The following is a 14,154-nucleotide window of genomic DNA, read 5'->3' on the forward strand; positions in this document are numbered from 1 at the left end:
TCAAGAAGAACGGTACTTTTCATATGTGCATTGATTACACAGATCTCAACAGAGCTTGCCCAAAAGATCCCTTCGCTCTTCCCCGCATCGACCAGATCATTGACTCGGTGGCGGGATGCGAACGATTGTGTTTTTTGGACGCCTACTCAGGATATCACCAGATCAAGATGGTCGTGGAAGATCAAGAGAAAACAGCCTTTATAACCCCCTTCAGGGCTTTTTGTTATGTGTCCATGCCCTTTGGACTCAGGAGTGCGGGGGCGACTTATCAACGCTGCATCCAGAATTTGCCTCCGCAACCAAATTGGTCGCAACGTCCATGCCTATGTCGACGATATTGTGATCAAAACCCGCCAGGGGGAGACACTACTAGAAGATCTCAAGGAAATGTTTGATAATCTACGGGTATATCAGATGAAGCTAAATCCCACCAAGTGTGTTTTTGGTGTGCCTGCAGGGAAATTGCTAGGTTTCTTGGTATCGGAGTGCGGCATTGAAGCTAACCCGGACAAGATTGAAGCAGTTACGTCCCTTGGAAAACCGGCGAACGTTAATCAAGTTCAACGACTGGCAGGTCGCATTGCGGCCCTAAGTCGTTTTGTGAGTCGCCTGGACGAGAAGGCGATCCCTCTTTATCAGTTATTGAGGAAATCCGATCGGTTTGTTTGGACGAATGAGGCAGACGAGGCGCTCGAAGCCCTGAAACGCCAATTGGTTAACCCGCCGGTCCTGGCCGCCCCGGCTGAAAAGGAGCCCATGCTTCTGTATATCGCGGCAAATTCCAAAGCAGTAAGTCTGGCAGTGGTTTTTGAGAGAAAGGAGGAAGGGAAGGAATACCCAGTGCAACGCCCGGTATATTTTATCAGCGAGGTGCTAACTCTTTCCAAGCAGCGGTACCCACACTGGCAGAAGTTGGTATATGGGGTGTTTATGGCGAGTCGAAAACTTAATCATTACTTCCAAGAACACCCTATCACAGTGGTTAGCTCTGCCCCCCTTGGGGACATCATCCAGAATCGGGAGGCCACAGGGCGGATCGCCAAGTGGGCAATAGAACTTGGGCCCCATCACATACAGTATACCCCCCGCACAGCCATCAAATCCCAGGCCTTAGTTTATTTCATCAACGACTGGACGGAGTTACAGGCTCCGGAAGATCGGCCTGATCTCACTTACTGGACTATTTATTTTGATGGGTCTAGGCAGCTGGAAGGCTTGGGGGCTGGTGTGGTGTTGGTATCCCCTCAAGGAGATAAATTCTGTTATGTTCTCCGACTCATGTTTCCGTGCACTAACAATGCAGCGGAATACAAAGCTTTGCTTCACGGCTTGCGACTCGCCAAGGAGATGAATCTAACACGAGTCAGATGCTTTGGCGACTCTGATTTGGTGGCACAGCAAGTTTCAGGTACCTGGGATTCTCGGGACCCCATGATGACGGCTTACAGACGAGCTGTGTCTCATGTGGCGGGTCATTTTCATGGTTATCAGGTGGACCATATTGATCGGCGCCTCAATGAGGCAGCTGACGCCCTTTCACGACTTGGCTCCCACAGAAAGCCAGTTCCTCCCAATGTTTTTCTGGATGTCTTGCATAAACCATCCGTGATTCTACCATCAGAGGAGGAATTAGCAATACCAGATCCTGAGTCTCAGCTTGTGGCGGCTCTCCATGTCATGCCGGATTGGGTTCTTCCTTATCTGGCTTATCTCACTCGGGGCGAGTTACCGGCAGACGATGTTTTGGCTCGTCAAATCGTTCGGCGCAGCAAATCCATGGTCATCATCAATGGTGAGTTATATAAGCGGAGCGCTTCTGGAGTTTTTCAGCGATGTGTTTCCTCCGAAGAAGGATGCATAATCTTAAATGACATTCATTCCGGAGACTGTGGGCATCACGCCGGGTCACGTTCGTTGGTATCAAAGGATTTCCGTCATGGTTTCTTTTGGCTGACGGCTCATGCAGATGCAGAAGATATAGTTCGTCGATGCGAAGGGTGCCAGCGTTATGGGCAGCAGGCTCATGTGCCGGCTCAAGAATTAAGAATGATCCCCATCACTTGGCCTTTCGCAGTCTGGGGGCTGGACATAGTCGGCCCCTTTAAAATGTCCTCTAATAAGAAGACCCACCTGCTGGTGGTGGTTGATAAGTTCACCAAGTGGGTTGAGGCGGAACCTATTGGAGCTTGCGATGTGGAAACAGCGGTCAAATTCTTGAAAAGGTTGATTTTCCGGTTTGGATATCCGCACAGTATCATTACTGATAATGGTACTAACTTGTCCCAAGGGGCGATGCAGGAGTTTTGTCGTCGAGAACATATCCGACTTGATGTTTCTGCAGTCGCTCACCCACAATCTAATGGGCAGGCAGAGCGGGCGAATCAGGAGGTTTTGCGAGGGATTAAGCCCCGACTCATGGTTCCCCTGGAAAAAACCCCAGGGTGTTGGGTTGAAGAACTACCTTCACTGTTGTGGAGTATTCGGACCACCCCGAACCGATCCATGGGTTTCCCCCTTTCTTTCTGGTCTACGGAGCAGAGGTTGTTCTTCCTACTGATATAAGGCATGACTCACTTAGAGTCGCCGCATATGTGGAACAAGACAATGAGCTGGCGCGTCAAGACTCTTTGGACGCCTTAGAGGAGGCGTGTGACCTGGTTGCGGCCCGTTCGGCTATTTACCAGCAGGATCTGCGGCGTTACCACAACCGCCGGGTTAAAAGTCGGACCTTTCAGGAAGGCGACTTGGTTCTTCGAGTCATACAAGATCGTGTAGGCATGCACAAGTTGTCACCACCTTGGGAAGGGCCGTTCGTCGTCGCGACCTTATGAGCCGACGAAACCTGCATTTAGGGTGTGTGCTCGAGCATTCTGACTCGCCTCATCCTGTCACGACCTTATGAGCCGACGAAACCTACATTTAGGGTGTGTACTCGAGCTTTGTGACTCGCCTCATCCTGTCGCGACCTTATGAGCCGACGAAACCTGCATTTAGGGTGTGTGCTCGAGCTTTCTGACTCGCCTCATCCTGACGCGACCTTATGAGCCGACAAAACCTGCATTTAGGGTGTGTGCTCAAGCTTTCTGACTCGCCTCATCCTGTCGCGACCTTATGAGCCGACGAAACCTGCATTTAGGGTGTGTGCTCGAGCTTTCTGACTCGCCTCATCCTGTCGCGACCTTATGAGCCGACGAAACCTGCATTTAGGGTGTGTGCTCGATTATTCTGACTCGCCTCATCCTGTCGCGACCTTATGAGCCGACGAAACCTGCATTTAGGGTGTGTGCTCGAGATTTTTGACTCGCCCCATCCTGTCGCGACCTTATGAGCCGACGAAATTACTGTTTGTTATTTTTTCTTCGTGGCATAGCCTCGAGGGTTTTAAACCTTTCTTTCTGATGCCTAGTGAAAATATTTGTTATCATTTGTTTGGTTTCACATATGTTATTTTCAAAGCTTAAGTCAGGATGATGATCAGAATTACTTCGTCCAGGGCGAATTAAGCATCATAAAGGATTCTCAAAAGGCAGGTCAAATATTTCAAATCGCCCTGAGGGCGATATAAAGATTCCTTCGAAAGGGTATCACAAAAACAGTATCGACTTATGAGGAAGATCTATTACATGGCTCTCAGGCCAAATCGATGAGGTTTATTCTGCTTGCGCCTTAGGATCATTTTGCTGCGAGCTTTGGACGACCTCAATTTGCAAGTCGCCCAGTACCCAGTTGCACTTAGCCAGAGCTGCGAAGTCATCTTCATCAGTCAGGATTGATGCCAGGTCTGCTTCCAAGTCAAAAGGGTTCTTGGGTCGCCGAGGAGTTAAACTGGTTGTCACAAAGGTTGGCGGGTTAACCTTCTTGTTTTTGCTATCATAAGCCGCCTGATACTTTGATAAATCAAGACTTGCTGCGAGTTGGGTTGCTGCCAGCCGGGAGTCCTTGACAACACGTTGATAGTCCTCTTCAACGAATTCTGACCCATCGTCTTTAAGTTGAGGAAAGCCTGCCGCTACCTCTTCCGGGTTGATCTCTGGAGCATACGCCAAGCAGCGACTCAGGGCAGTCAAAACACCCTTTCGGGCGGCTGACCGAGTTAGCTTGCCAATCTGAGGGGGAAGTGTGGATAGGCAGCCAAGCACCTTCTTTATGGAAGTTATAAGCTCTTTGGCACCCATCACAGCTTTAACAGTCAACACACTGCCGGTGTACAGTTGCCCTGTCAGCGTGTAAATCGCCTTTAGCATCAGCACGCAGTCTTCTTGAAGGTTGGCGCCTCTCGGACCTGAGTAAGGGGTCATGATGATCAGCGACTTACGATAAGAATTATTTATAAAAAAGAGGAGGAGACCAAAAGTTTGAGTAAGTTTACCGAAGACGGCTTGCGTCATGTTGGACATATGACGCTTCAGGCCGGACAATTCCTGTTGCACAGTGGCCAGCCTGGCTTCAGCCTTCTCTGCTCTTTTTATGGCGGCATCTTGGTCAGCGTGAGATCTTTTCAAATCGGCTTTGAGTTTTTCCAGCTCAGCCAAGGCCAATTGATATTTCTCCTCTGACTTAGCTCGGGCGTCTTGCTGACCAGATAAGTTTTTCTTTAACTCGCCAAGCGCCGATTCAGTCTGAGCAAGAGTTTCCTGTTGGAAGTACAAAAAAAGGGGGCAAGTCTGAGAACTATTGCAAGCAATATCCCTGACACTTGGGGGCTAATGTATAATTTTTTCTTTTCTGATGAAATTATACAATATCAAGACCCGGCTCATCTTTTTACTGATGAGCCGGCCCTTGGGGGTTACTAGTCGCAAGTTTTTTCTAAATTTATCAAGACCCGGCTCATCTTTTTACTGATGAGCCGGCCCTTGGGGGTTACTGGTCGCAAGTTTTTTCTAAATTTGTCAAGACCCGGCTCATCTTTTTAGTGATGAGCCAGCCCTTGGGGGTTACTGGTCGCAAGTTTTTTCTAAATTTATCAAGACCCGGCTCATCTTTTTACTGATGACCCGGCCCTTGGGGGTTAATGGGAGTAATATAATATAACAAAACTTACCTCATGTTTGTTTTTTAACATCCGCAGCAGGCTTTTCTCCATCTCATAGCTCGCCTCCAGGCAACTTGAAAAACCAGAGCAGAGTTCCTTGAACTCCAGATTTTCATACTCAGAAAGCTTAGCCTTGGGGAGTCCAGATTCAGGAATGGCTTGAGAGGAGGATGCCACATGCCTTGACAAAACCGTTGCCGCCGGCTTAGAAAAGTCGGTACCAGTAATAACTACAGCATCTGGGTCTTCTGTTGTCGTCAATGGACTTGGCGGCTTAGGGGCATCCATTGTTTCCTTGGGCGAGTCAGGAAGATCCATTTGATTTTCAGGCTCGCCTTGGTCCGGGTTGTCCTAAATCGGCACTGGTTCTTTGATGGGTTCTGAAGTTGTAACAGGAGTTGACCCGCTGGTTTTCCTTTTCTTAGCTTGTGCCCTAAAAAGAAGGGAGAAGCGCATTAAGGAACTGAGAGTTAATTACCCTGGAAGATTAAGCAAGATTATCAAAAGACTTACCCTGGAACTCGAATCATTGGTGGAAGTGTCGACATCACTGAGTCGCCAGATGTAGGAGGAGAGTTCTGCAAGAATTATACGTCAACAGTATAGGCGGGTTACAGATGTGATCCAAAGAGACATGAAGAATTGTTATTCATAAATACCTCATTTAGTTTCCTCTTGTTCGTTGCTGGTAAGCCGGACACCAGATCACCGGAATGACTCCGGGTCTTCCGATTTGAAGTATGTTGTGCTTTCTTCAGTAGGAAATTTGGGTCCAAACAAGCATTTCGGTGTGAGAAGGGAACTTTCCCACAAATTCGCTTGGCCGGCTTAGGTGGAGAAGGAGATGAATCGGAGGAAACAGAAATTACCTCAACAGAGTCCTCCTGGCTTTCGTTGTCTTCATTCTATTTCAAGAAGAGGGAGAGATATAAATACAAAGATTAACAGTAGTAGATGGCGAGTGAAAAGAGGATGAATATTTACCTCCGAAAGTGCATCGCCGACTTGAGATTCATCGACTTCAGATGGCTCAGCCGCAGCAGCTTTGCCCTTACCCTTGGTTTTCTTTGAGGGCGGCCTAACATTTTTCATGGCTGGCCTTTTGGGCTTCCTGGACCAAAACTTATCGCCTTTCTGAAATAGCATGTGTTACAAAAACCACAATACAAATGAAGCATAAGAAGTAAAGACCAAAGGCGGGTTAGATTTTTTCACCTTGGGCGCCGGGTTAATTTTGCAGAAAGGCTTGAGGCCGATTTGGCCGCATTTTCCCGCAGGCTCGCCAGTCAGCTTGTTGATAATGGTGACAATGTCCTTTTCTGTTAAAGCCGTATGGAAATAACATTGAGGATGATCTAGGGTGCCATCAAATTCGCACATCAGACCGTCCCGGCGACTTAGAGGGAGGATACGCCATTCGACCCAGCAGCGGATTAGGTCAACCCCAGTAAGGTCGTTGTTTGTCAAGGATCTTAACTCGGACAGTATTGGGATGAATTCCGATTCCTCTTCCTCGGTGAGCTTGTCTAGAAGCTTGAAGTCCGTTGGAAGGCGAGTTGGCCAGTAGCCCAGAAGCTTGTTTTCGCCTGCAGGAGAAGTCTCTTGACAGTAGAACCATGACTCGCCCCAACCTTTGGGATGGATGGGCATGGCGAGTGAGGGAAATGGGCTATCCCTACGGCGTTGGACGTTGACACCGCCGAGTTCCAGGCTGGGGCCATTGTGAAACTCCGTTTGGCGATTCAGATGGAAAAAGTGCCAGAATAAGGGGACAGAGGGCTCAATCCGCAGATAAGCCTCACAGAACACTTGGAATTGGCATAAGTTACTTATGGAATTAGGTCCCGGATCTTGGAGGCGGACGTTCATGAAAGTCATGGCGTCTCTAAGAAACTTCGATCCGGGCGGCTTAAAACCTCGCTCCAGGTGTTCAACGAAAACGACTATCTCCCCTTCTTTGGGGTTGGGGAGATCTTCTCCGAATCCGGTACGCCAGCCGATAACATTCTGAGGGTCCAAGCTGCCCGTTTTCACATAGTCTTCTAGTATGGTGTCATCGACCTTGGTAGGAAGCCAGTCACTTTTGAAGACGGTGCCCATGCTACAAGGAAGTAAAGTATGAATTTATACGCCTTGAACATCTACTGTAAGGGGCGAAATGAGTTCATCTAACGGGCCAAGTAATTTGTTCATGGACTAAGAGGGAAACTTGACCCGCCATATCAAGAGCCGAGTTGGGTTGCTATGGCGACTTATGAAGTCTGGCTATTCTCGAGAGCTGCGTTCTGAGTATGATGGAGACGTTTGTTCAAAACATCAAAGTATGGAGACTACAAACAGCTTTTTGCAGAACAGTAGGTAAGTTATGGATCTACTGGGCAGATAAAAAAAGGACATGAGAAAGGTGGCTAGATGCAACAATCTATTACTAGGGCAAGGTGATGCCTTTCTCTTGATGAAACACTATTCTAAGTTCACGAGTAAGAGCGGATAAATGAAGGTATTCAAAGTATTGGATATCTCGTCGGCGTTTATGCTAATCAGTTTACGGGTAAGCAAATACATGCTCGCGAAGAACATCAAGAACACGACATTAACTGGGGCTTCAAGCGGAGATTGAATCTGTTCTTAAATGGGCGGAGGCCTAACCTGATGCTCTCGGTCGGGAGAGGCCGACGGTGATGGAGGTTGTTGGAGAAACACGAAGGTTCCATCGAGCGAAGAGTTTTTCGACGACGGTGGAGTTCGTGGCGAACGGCGATATGGTCGACGACGATGCGGTGGTCAATGGCGGTGGATGGATTGGCCGCAGTGCGAAGCTTGACGACGGCGAAGGCCTATGCACGGCGTCGAAGCTTCTCGGGCGAAGACGGAAAGTACGGTCGGCGGCGGAGCCCTCGGGAGGTGATGAGATTTCCTCGCTGTGATAATGGGGAGGAGGTTGACGAGACTGGTAGGTGGGAAGCGCCAGTCCTGTCCCCCCCCCCCCCGTCTATTTATCAAGGCGGGCGCTGGAATCGAGGCGCCGTGAGCGGGAACCGCCGGGGAATAAAAAGATTCGCTATAATGCGTTTCGAAGATTTTGGGATAACGATGCGCTAAGATCCGTTGGGATTATGTCAGTCTTCCCGAAAATCTAGGGATAAGAAGAGGCCAACAAGAAATGGTTTGGCGACTTAAAAAGTTTTCGGTGCCAGATGGCGGGTTACAAATTCTGACGTATGAAGAAAAATGAAGAATGAATCGCCTTCAACTAAGCAGAAGTATTGGCGTGAAAGAGAAGTTCAAGTCAATCTGGGGCCTAATGTTGGGGATATTACCTGTGAATGACCCGCCCTAGTTGGGCCGGGTTACCAATCAGGCGATTCACCTTAACAATTATTTGGGCCTTGTCCTGGCCGGATCAAGGTAGTATGACGGTTTATTATTTCTGGAAGGTCTCCAGGCTTTGGAAGACGGCGACTTAGAGACCACAGGGGTCACGATTTGTAGGAAGGAAAGTACCCATGTAAACCCTAGGGGTTCGACCTGTATATAAAGGCGAGTCCCAGGGGAGGAGAGGGCAGGTTAGAAATCATCAAGTGCTAGGTTCGGCGAGTTACGCCCTCCTTGTAATCGAAACCATATCAATACACACCAAAGCACGACGTAGGCTTTTACCTCCTCACGAGGGGCCGAACCTAGGTAAATTGCCGTGTCTCTCCCGCTTAACCCCTTTGAGTCGCCACCAAGGTGCGATGGCTCCAGTACTAAGTCCTTTCATGAGGACATCTGCCGTGACAAAACCACGACACGTATCAATACGTCTCCGTCGTATCTCCTTTTCCGAACTCTTTTGCCCTTGTTTTGGACTCTAATTTGCATGATTTGAATGGGACTAACCCGGACTGACGTTGTTTTCAGCAGAATTGCCATGGTGTTGTTTTTGCGCATAAATAGAAGTTCTCGGAATGACCTGGAAATCTACGTGGAATTTTTCTGGTATATATAAAAAAGACTGGCGCAAGAATCAAATGGAGGGGCGGAACTAGGAGCCCACAAGCCAACGAGGCCCTGCCACCCCCCTGGCCAGGGCTGGGAGGCTTGTGAGCTCCTCGGGACTCCGCCGCCCCCAATTCTAGCTCTATATAACCTCTTTAGTCCGGAAATAAAATCAGGGAGAAGAGTTCATCGCGTTTTACGATACGGAGGCGCTGCCACCTCCTGTTCTTCCTCTAGAGGGAAGATCTGGAGTCCGTTTTGGGCTCCGGAGAGGGGAGATCGTCACCATCGTCATCATCAACCTTCCTTCATCGCCAATTCCATGATGTTCTTCACCGTTCGTGAGTAATCTATTCGTAGGCTTGCTGGACGGTGATGAGTTGGATGAGATCTATCATGTAATCGAGTTAGTTTTGACGGGGATTGATCCCTAGTTTCCACTATGTTCTGAGATTCATCTTGCTACTACTTCGCCATGCTTAATGCTTGTCACTAGGGCCCGAGTGCCATGATTTCAGATCTGAACCTATTATGTTGTCGCCAATATATGTGTGTTTTAGATCCTATCTTGCAAGTTGTAGTCACCTACTATGTGTTATGACCCGGCAACCCTGGAGTGACAATAACCGGAACCACTCCCGGAGATGATCATAGTATGAGGAGTTCATGTATTCACCAAGTGCTAATGCATTGGTCCGGTTCTTTATTAAAAGGAGAACCTTAATATCCCGTAGTTTCCATTAGGACCCCGCTGCCACGGGAGGGATGGACAATAGATGTCATGCAAGTTCTTTTCCCTAAGCACGTATGACTACACAGGGAATACATGCCTACATTAGATTGACGAACGGGTGCTAGTTACTTATCTCTCCATGTTATAGTTGTTACATGATGAATCACATCCTGCATAATCATCCATCACCGATCCAATGCCTATGAGTTTTTCCTACTGGTCCTTGCTACGTTACTTTGCCGCTACTGATGTCACTGCTGCTGCTGTTACTCTGTTGCTACTGCTACTACTTTGTTGTTACTGGTTACTGTTGCTATTGCTGCTATCATACTACCTTGCTACTGATACTTTGCTGCAGACACTAAATCTTTTAGGTGTGGTTGAATTGACATCTCAACTGCTAATACTTGAGAATACTCTACCCTCGAAAACTGTTGCGATCCCCTATACTTGTGGGTTATCAGTGTTGTACAAGGGAAGCTCAAGCATTCAACGGTCCAACTATGAAGTGGTGCTTGATGAGGCCGATGAGTTTGTGATGAATGAAGAGGAGGATCCTCGTGATCTCTATCGAAGGGTGACTGCTATTGCTGTTGCTCTCAAGGATCATGGGAGCAAGGATGTGGATGACACATGGATCAAGCGCAAGTTTCTCAAGGCCATCATGCCATTTAGCAAAGCCATGCCATCCGTCATTCGCCAACGACTAGACTTCCACTCCTTGTCCTCCAGTGAGGTGTTGGATGAATTCATTGTAATGTCAATCATGAACAAGACCGCTGATAATGCACTTGCTCGCGTTCGGTCAAAGACAGCTTCACCCAACCTTGCTTTTAAAAGCAAAGGCTGCTTCTGAAGAAGAAGAAGAGGATGAGGAAGAGGAGAGATGCCCTAAAGACACTAAGTATGCTTATCACGAGCACATGGCTATTGCATCAAGGCAATTCTAGGGCAACAAGAGGAACTCAAGGCCCAACTTCTCCAAGAATAACTCAAGTGGGTTCAAGTCCAAGCAACATGTGAGGACATGCTATAACTGCGACAATGTGAGTCACTTCGTGGCAGAATGTCCCTATGAGAAGAGGAAAGACAACGGGGCAAGCTCATTCGCAAAGACAAAGCCAAGTCTTTTCCAAACAAGAACAACTTTGTCAACAAATCCCATCCAAAGGGTATGGTGGCACTTGAAGAGTACCCCTGTGATGATGATGATATGGTGGCAACTGCGACTGTAGACATTGCCACCCCTTCTCCCAAGATGTCTCTCTTCAACACCCCCAATGATAACTACATCGCCAAGTGCCTTATGGCCAAAGGTATCGATCAGCTAACACCCAGCATTAAGACCACCATCACTACTGCTCCTTCATTGTTGAATTGTGTTGATGATAGTGATGTTGTGGAACTTAATGAGCATGATTTTGACAAATTTCTGTGTAAGATCAAAGGAGAACCCAAGGAGCACTTTGTTGCTCTTTTGGAACAACTGGGTGAGGCTAATGACCTCATCGAGTCTCATGAGGAGAGTATCTCCGAGCTGCAAGGACATAGTCATGACTATGCTGATGAGATTGCTGAATTATCTATTGCACTAGAAAAAGAGCACACTCTTCATTTGGCTCTTGAGGAGTCACACAATGATGACTGCGCTAAATTGCAAAAGTAACTAGATCATGCTATTGTTCTTACTCGTGTGCTTAAGTCTGAAAAGGTTGCACTTGGGGTTGGCCATGACACACTCAAAGCGGAGTTTGACACACTTGACAAGGCTCACAAGGTCTTGAAAGGTGCTCATTTCTCCCTAAAAGAGTCTCATGGTCAACTCCAAGCAAAGCTTACGAATTATAATTGATAATGCTTGTACAACTAACCCTTGTTGTGAGCATGTACATCTTGTGGAGGAAAATGCCAAGTTGAAGGATCAACTTGAGAAGGGCCTTGTGTCATGCATCCAAGGCGAGAAGAACCTAAACAACCTCTTGAGCAATCAAAAGGGTGTTGTAGGAAAGGAGGGACTTGGACTTACATCCAAGTCGAAAAGAAAAAGGAAGAACAGGAACAAACGATCCCCTACCCTCTTGGACATCTTTATCAAAGAAGGCGAAGGGACTAAGAAGGAGAACAGGAACAAGGTGGAGAATGGTAGCATCAAGAAGGGCAAAACCATTCCTCCCAACACAGCCGACAAGCTCAATCCATCCTATGTTTTATGTCGTGCTGGTGATGGGCATGTTTATGCCAGATTTGTTGGTTCTTACTATGAGTCCATTGAATGGACTATTTGGGTTCCTAAGACCCTTATCTCTAACATTAAAGGACCCATTCGAAAATGGGTACCTAAAACCAAGCCTTGATCTATTGCAGGAGTTTGCTTCCGGTGGGGTGTCATGGTTGCTCGATAGTGGAGCAACAAATCATATGACCGGAAGCAAGGACTTAGTGGTGGATGTGCATCCTTCCCCGTCTATGCCCACCCATGTCCAATTCGCTGATGCATCAACGTCAAAGGTATTAGGATTTGGTAAGGTGGTCATCTCTCAAGAGTTATCTATTGAGAAGGTCATGCTTGTTGAGTCCCTTGCTTACAATTTACTTTAGGTTCGTCAACTTGCAATTATGGGCTTTGCCACATTCTTTAATCTTGATACCGTGGTCCTTTTGTGGAGCAAGACTCTTAAAGTAGCCTATGTTGGATATGTCAAAAATGGTCTCTATGTGGTGAACTTTTCAAAGCGACCCACTAAGATTGCGACTTGTCTAATGGCTAAAGTTGATGTGGGCTGGCTTTGGCATCGCCGACTAGCTCATGTCAATATGAGATCTATGCAAAGTCTCCTCAAAGGGGACCATGTTCGTGGACTAACAAATGTGAGTTTTGCCAGAGATCGTGCTTAAAGTGCCTGCATTGAAGGGAAGATTCATGAAACTGCTCATCATCCAACGACTCTCATTTACACTAAGAGGCCGTTGGAGCTCCTTCATATGGATCTCTTCGGTCCCCCATCATTTGATAGTCTTGGGGGCAGAAAGCACTGCTTGGTGATTGTTGATGATTACTCAAGATACACCTGGGTATATTTCTTCAACAGGAAGAGTGAGACTCAACAAACCGTCATCAACTTTGCTAATGAAGCTCAACGACAACGTGAAGCAAAGATTTTGATGATTAGAAGTGACAACGGTACCGAGTTCAAGAACTACACCTTGGATGAGTTTCTAGGTGATGAGGGAATCAAACATCAATATTCAGCACCATGCACCCCTCAACAAAATGGTGTGGCGGAGAGGAAGAACCGGACGTTGATGGACGTGGCAAGAACAATGATGGCGGAATTCAAACCTCCGTAGAACTTTTGGGCCGAAGCCATCAACACAACATGTCATGCATCCAATCGGCTCTATATCCGCAAAGGCTTGAACAAGACCCCATATGATATTCTCACCGGAAACAAACCCAATCTCAAGTACTTCCGGGTATTCGGGTGTAAGTGTTTCATTCTAAAGAAAGGTGCACGTTTAGCTAAATTTGATTCTAGAGCTCAAGAGGGCATCTTTGTTGGTTATGCTACAAACTCTCAAGCTTACCATGTTCTCAACAAGTCCACCGGGCTCATTGAGGAAACGTGTAACATGGAGTTTGATGAAAATAATGGCTCCCAAGTGGAGCAAAGTGGTCTCTGTGATGTAGGTGATGAAATTCCTCCCTAAGCCATAAGAAGAATGGGGATTGGTCAAGTACTCCCCATTGAGAAACCCCTTGTGGCCGAAGGAGAAGGACAATGCTCTACTCAAGTGGAGCCATCATCCTCACAAGCCCCACACCCTTCCGATGAACAAAGAGAAAACCCTCAACCAGCTGCACAAGTTCAAGGACAAGATCAATTGCTCAAAGATGGTGATGTGCCCCATGATGTCCAAGTGCTTACACAAGGTTCCGAATCTGCTCAAGATCAAGATCAAGTGCAACTACAAGATCCAAACCAAATGGAGGCACAAGATCAAGATCAAGAGCAACCACAAGATCAAGAACAAACCAGTGAGCCTGCTCAAGTCGAAAATCAAGTTGATCAGGATATTGTCTCTCAATTTCCTTCTGCAGCACCTAAGAGGGATATCGATGCCAAGGGAGGATCAAAACGCAAGGCCAAGAAAAGTAATCAAGTCAATGCTCCCCAGTTATCAAGTGCAAAACTCTCGGAGCGTCGCGCAGCCAAGATTGCAAACAAGCTGAGAGTCAAGTCACATCTTATGAAGAACGTGCTTGGTAGTTTAAAAAGGGGAGTATCCACTCGTCAACAAATTTCGAATTATTGTGAGCATCACACGTTTGTTTCGTATTGTGAACCTCAACAGGTACAGGAAGCGTTCGATGATGAGGATTGGCTTATGGCGATGCATGAAGAAC

This window comes from Hordeum vulgare, chromosome 5H (assembly GCF_904849725.1).
Source record: "Hordeum vulgare subsp. vulgare chromosome 5H, MorexV3_pseudomolecules_assembly, whole genome shotgun sequence".
Lineage (NCBI taxonomy): Eukaryota > Viridiplantae > Streptophyta > Magnoliopsida > Poales > Poaceae > Hordeum > Hordeum vulgare.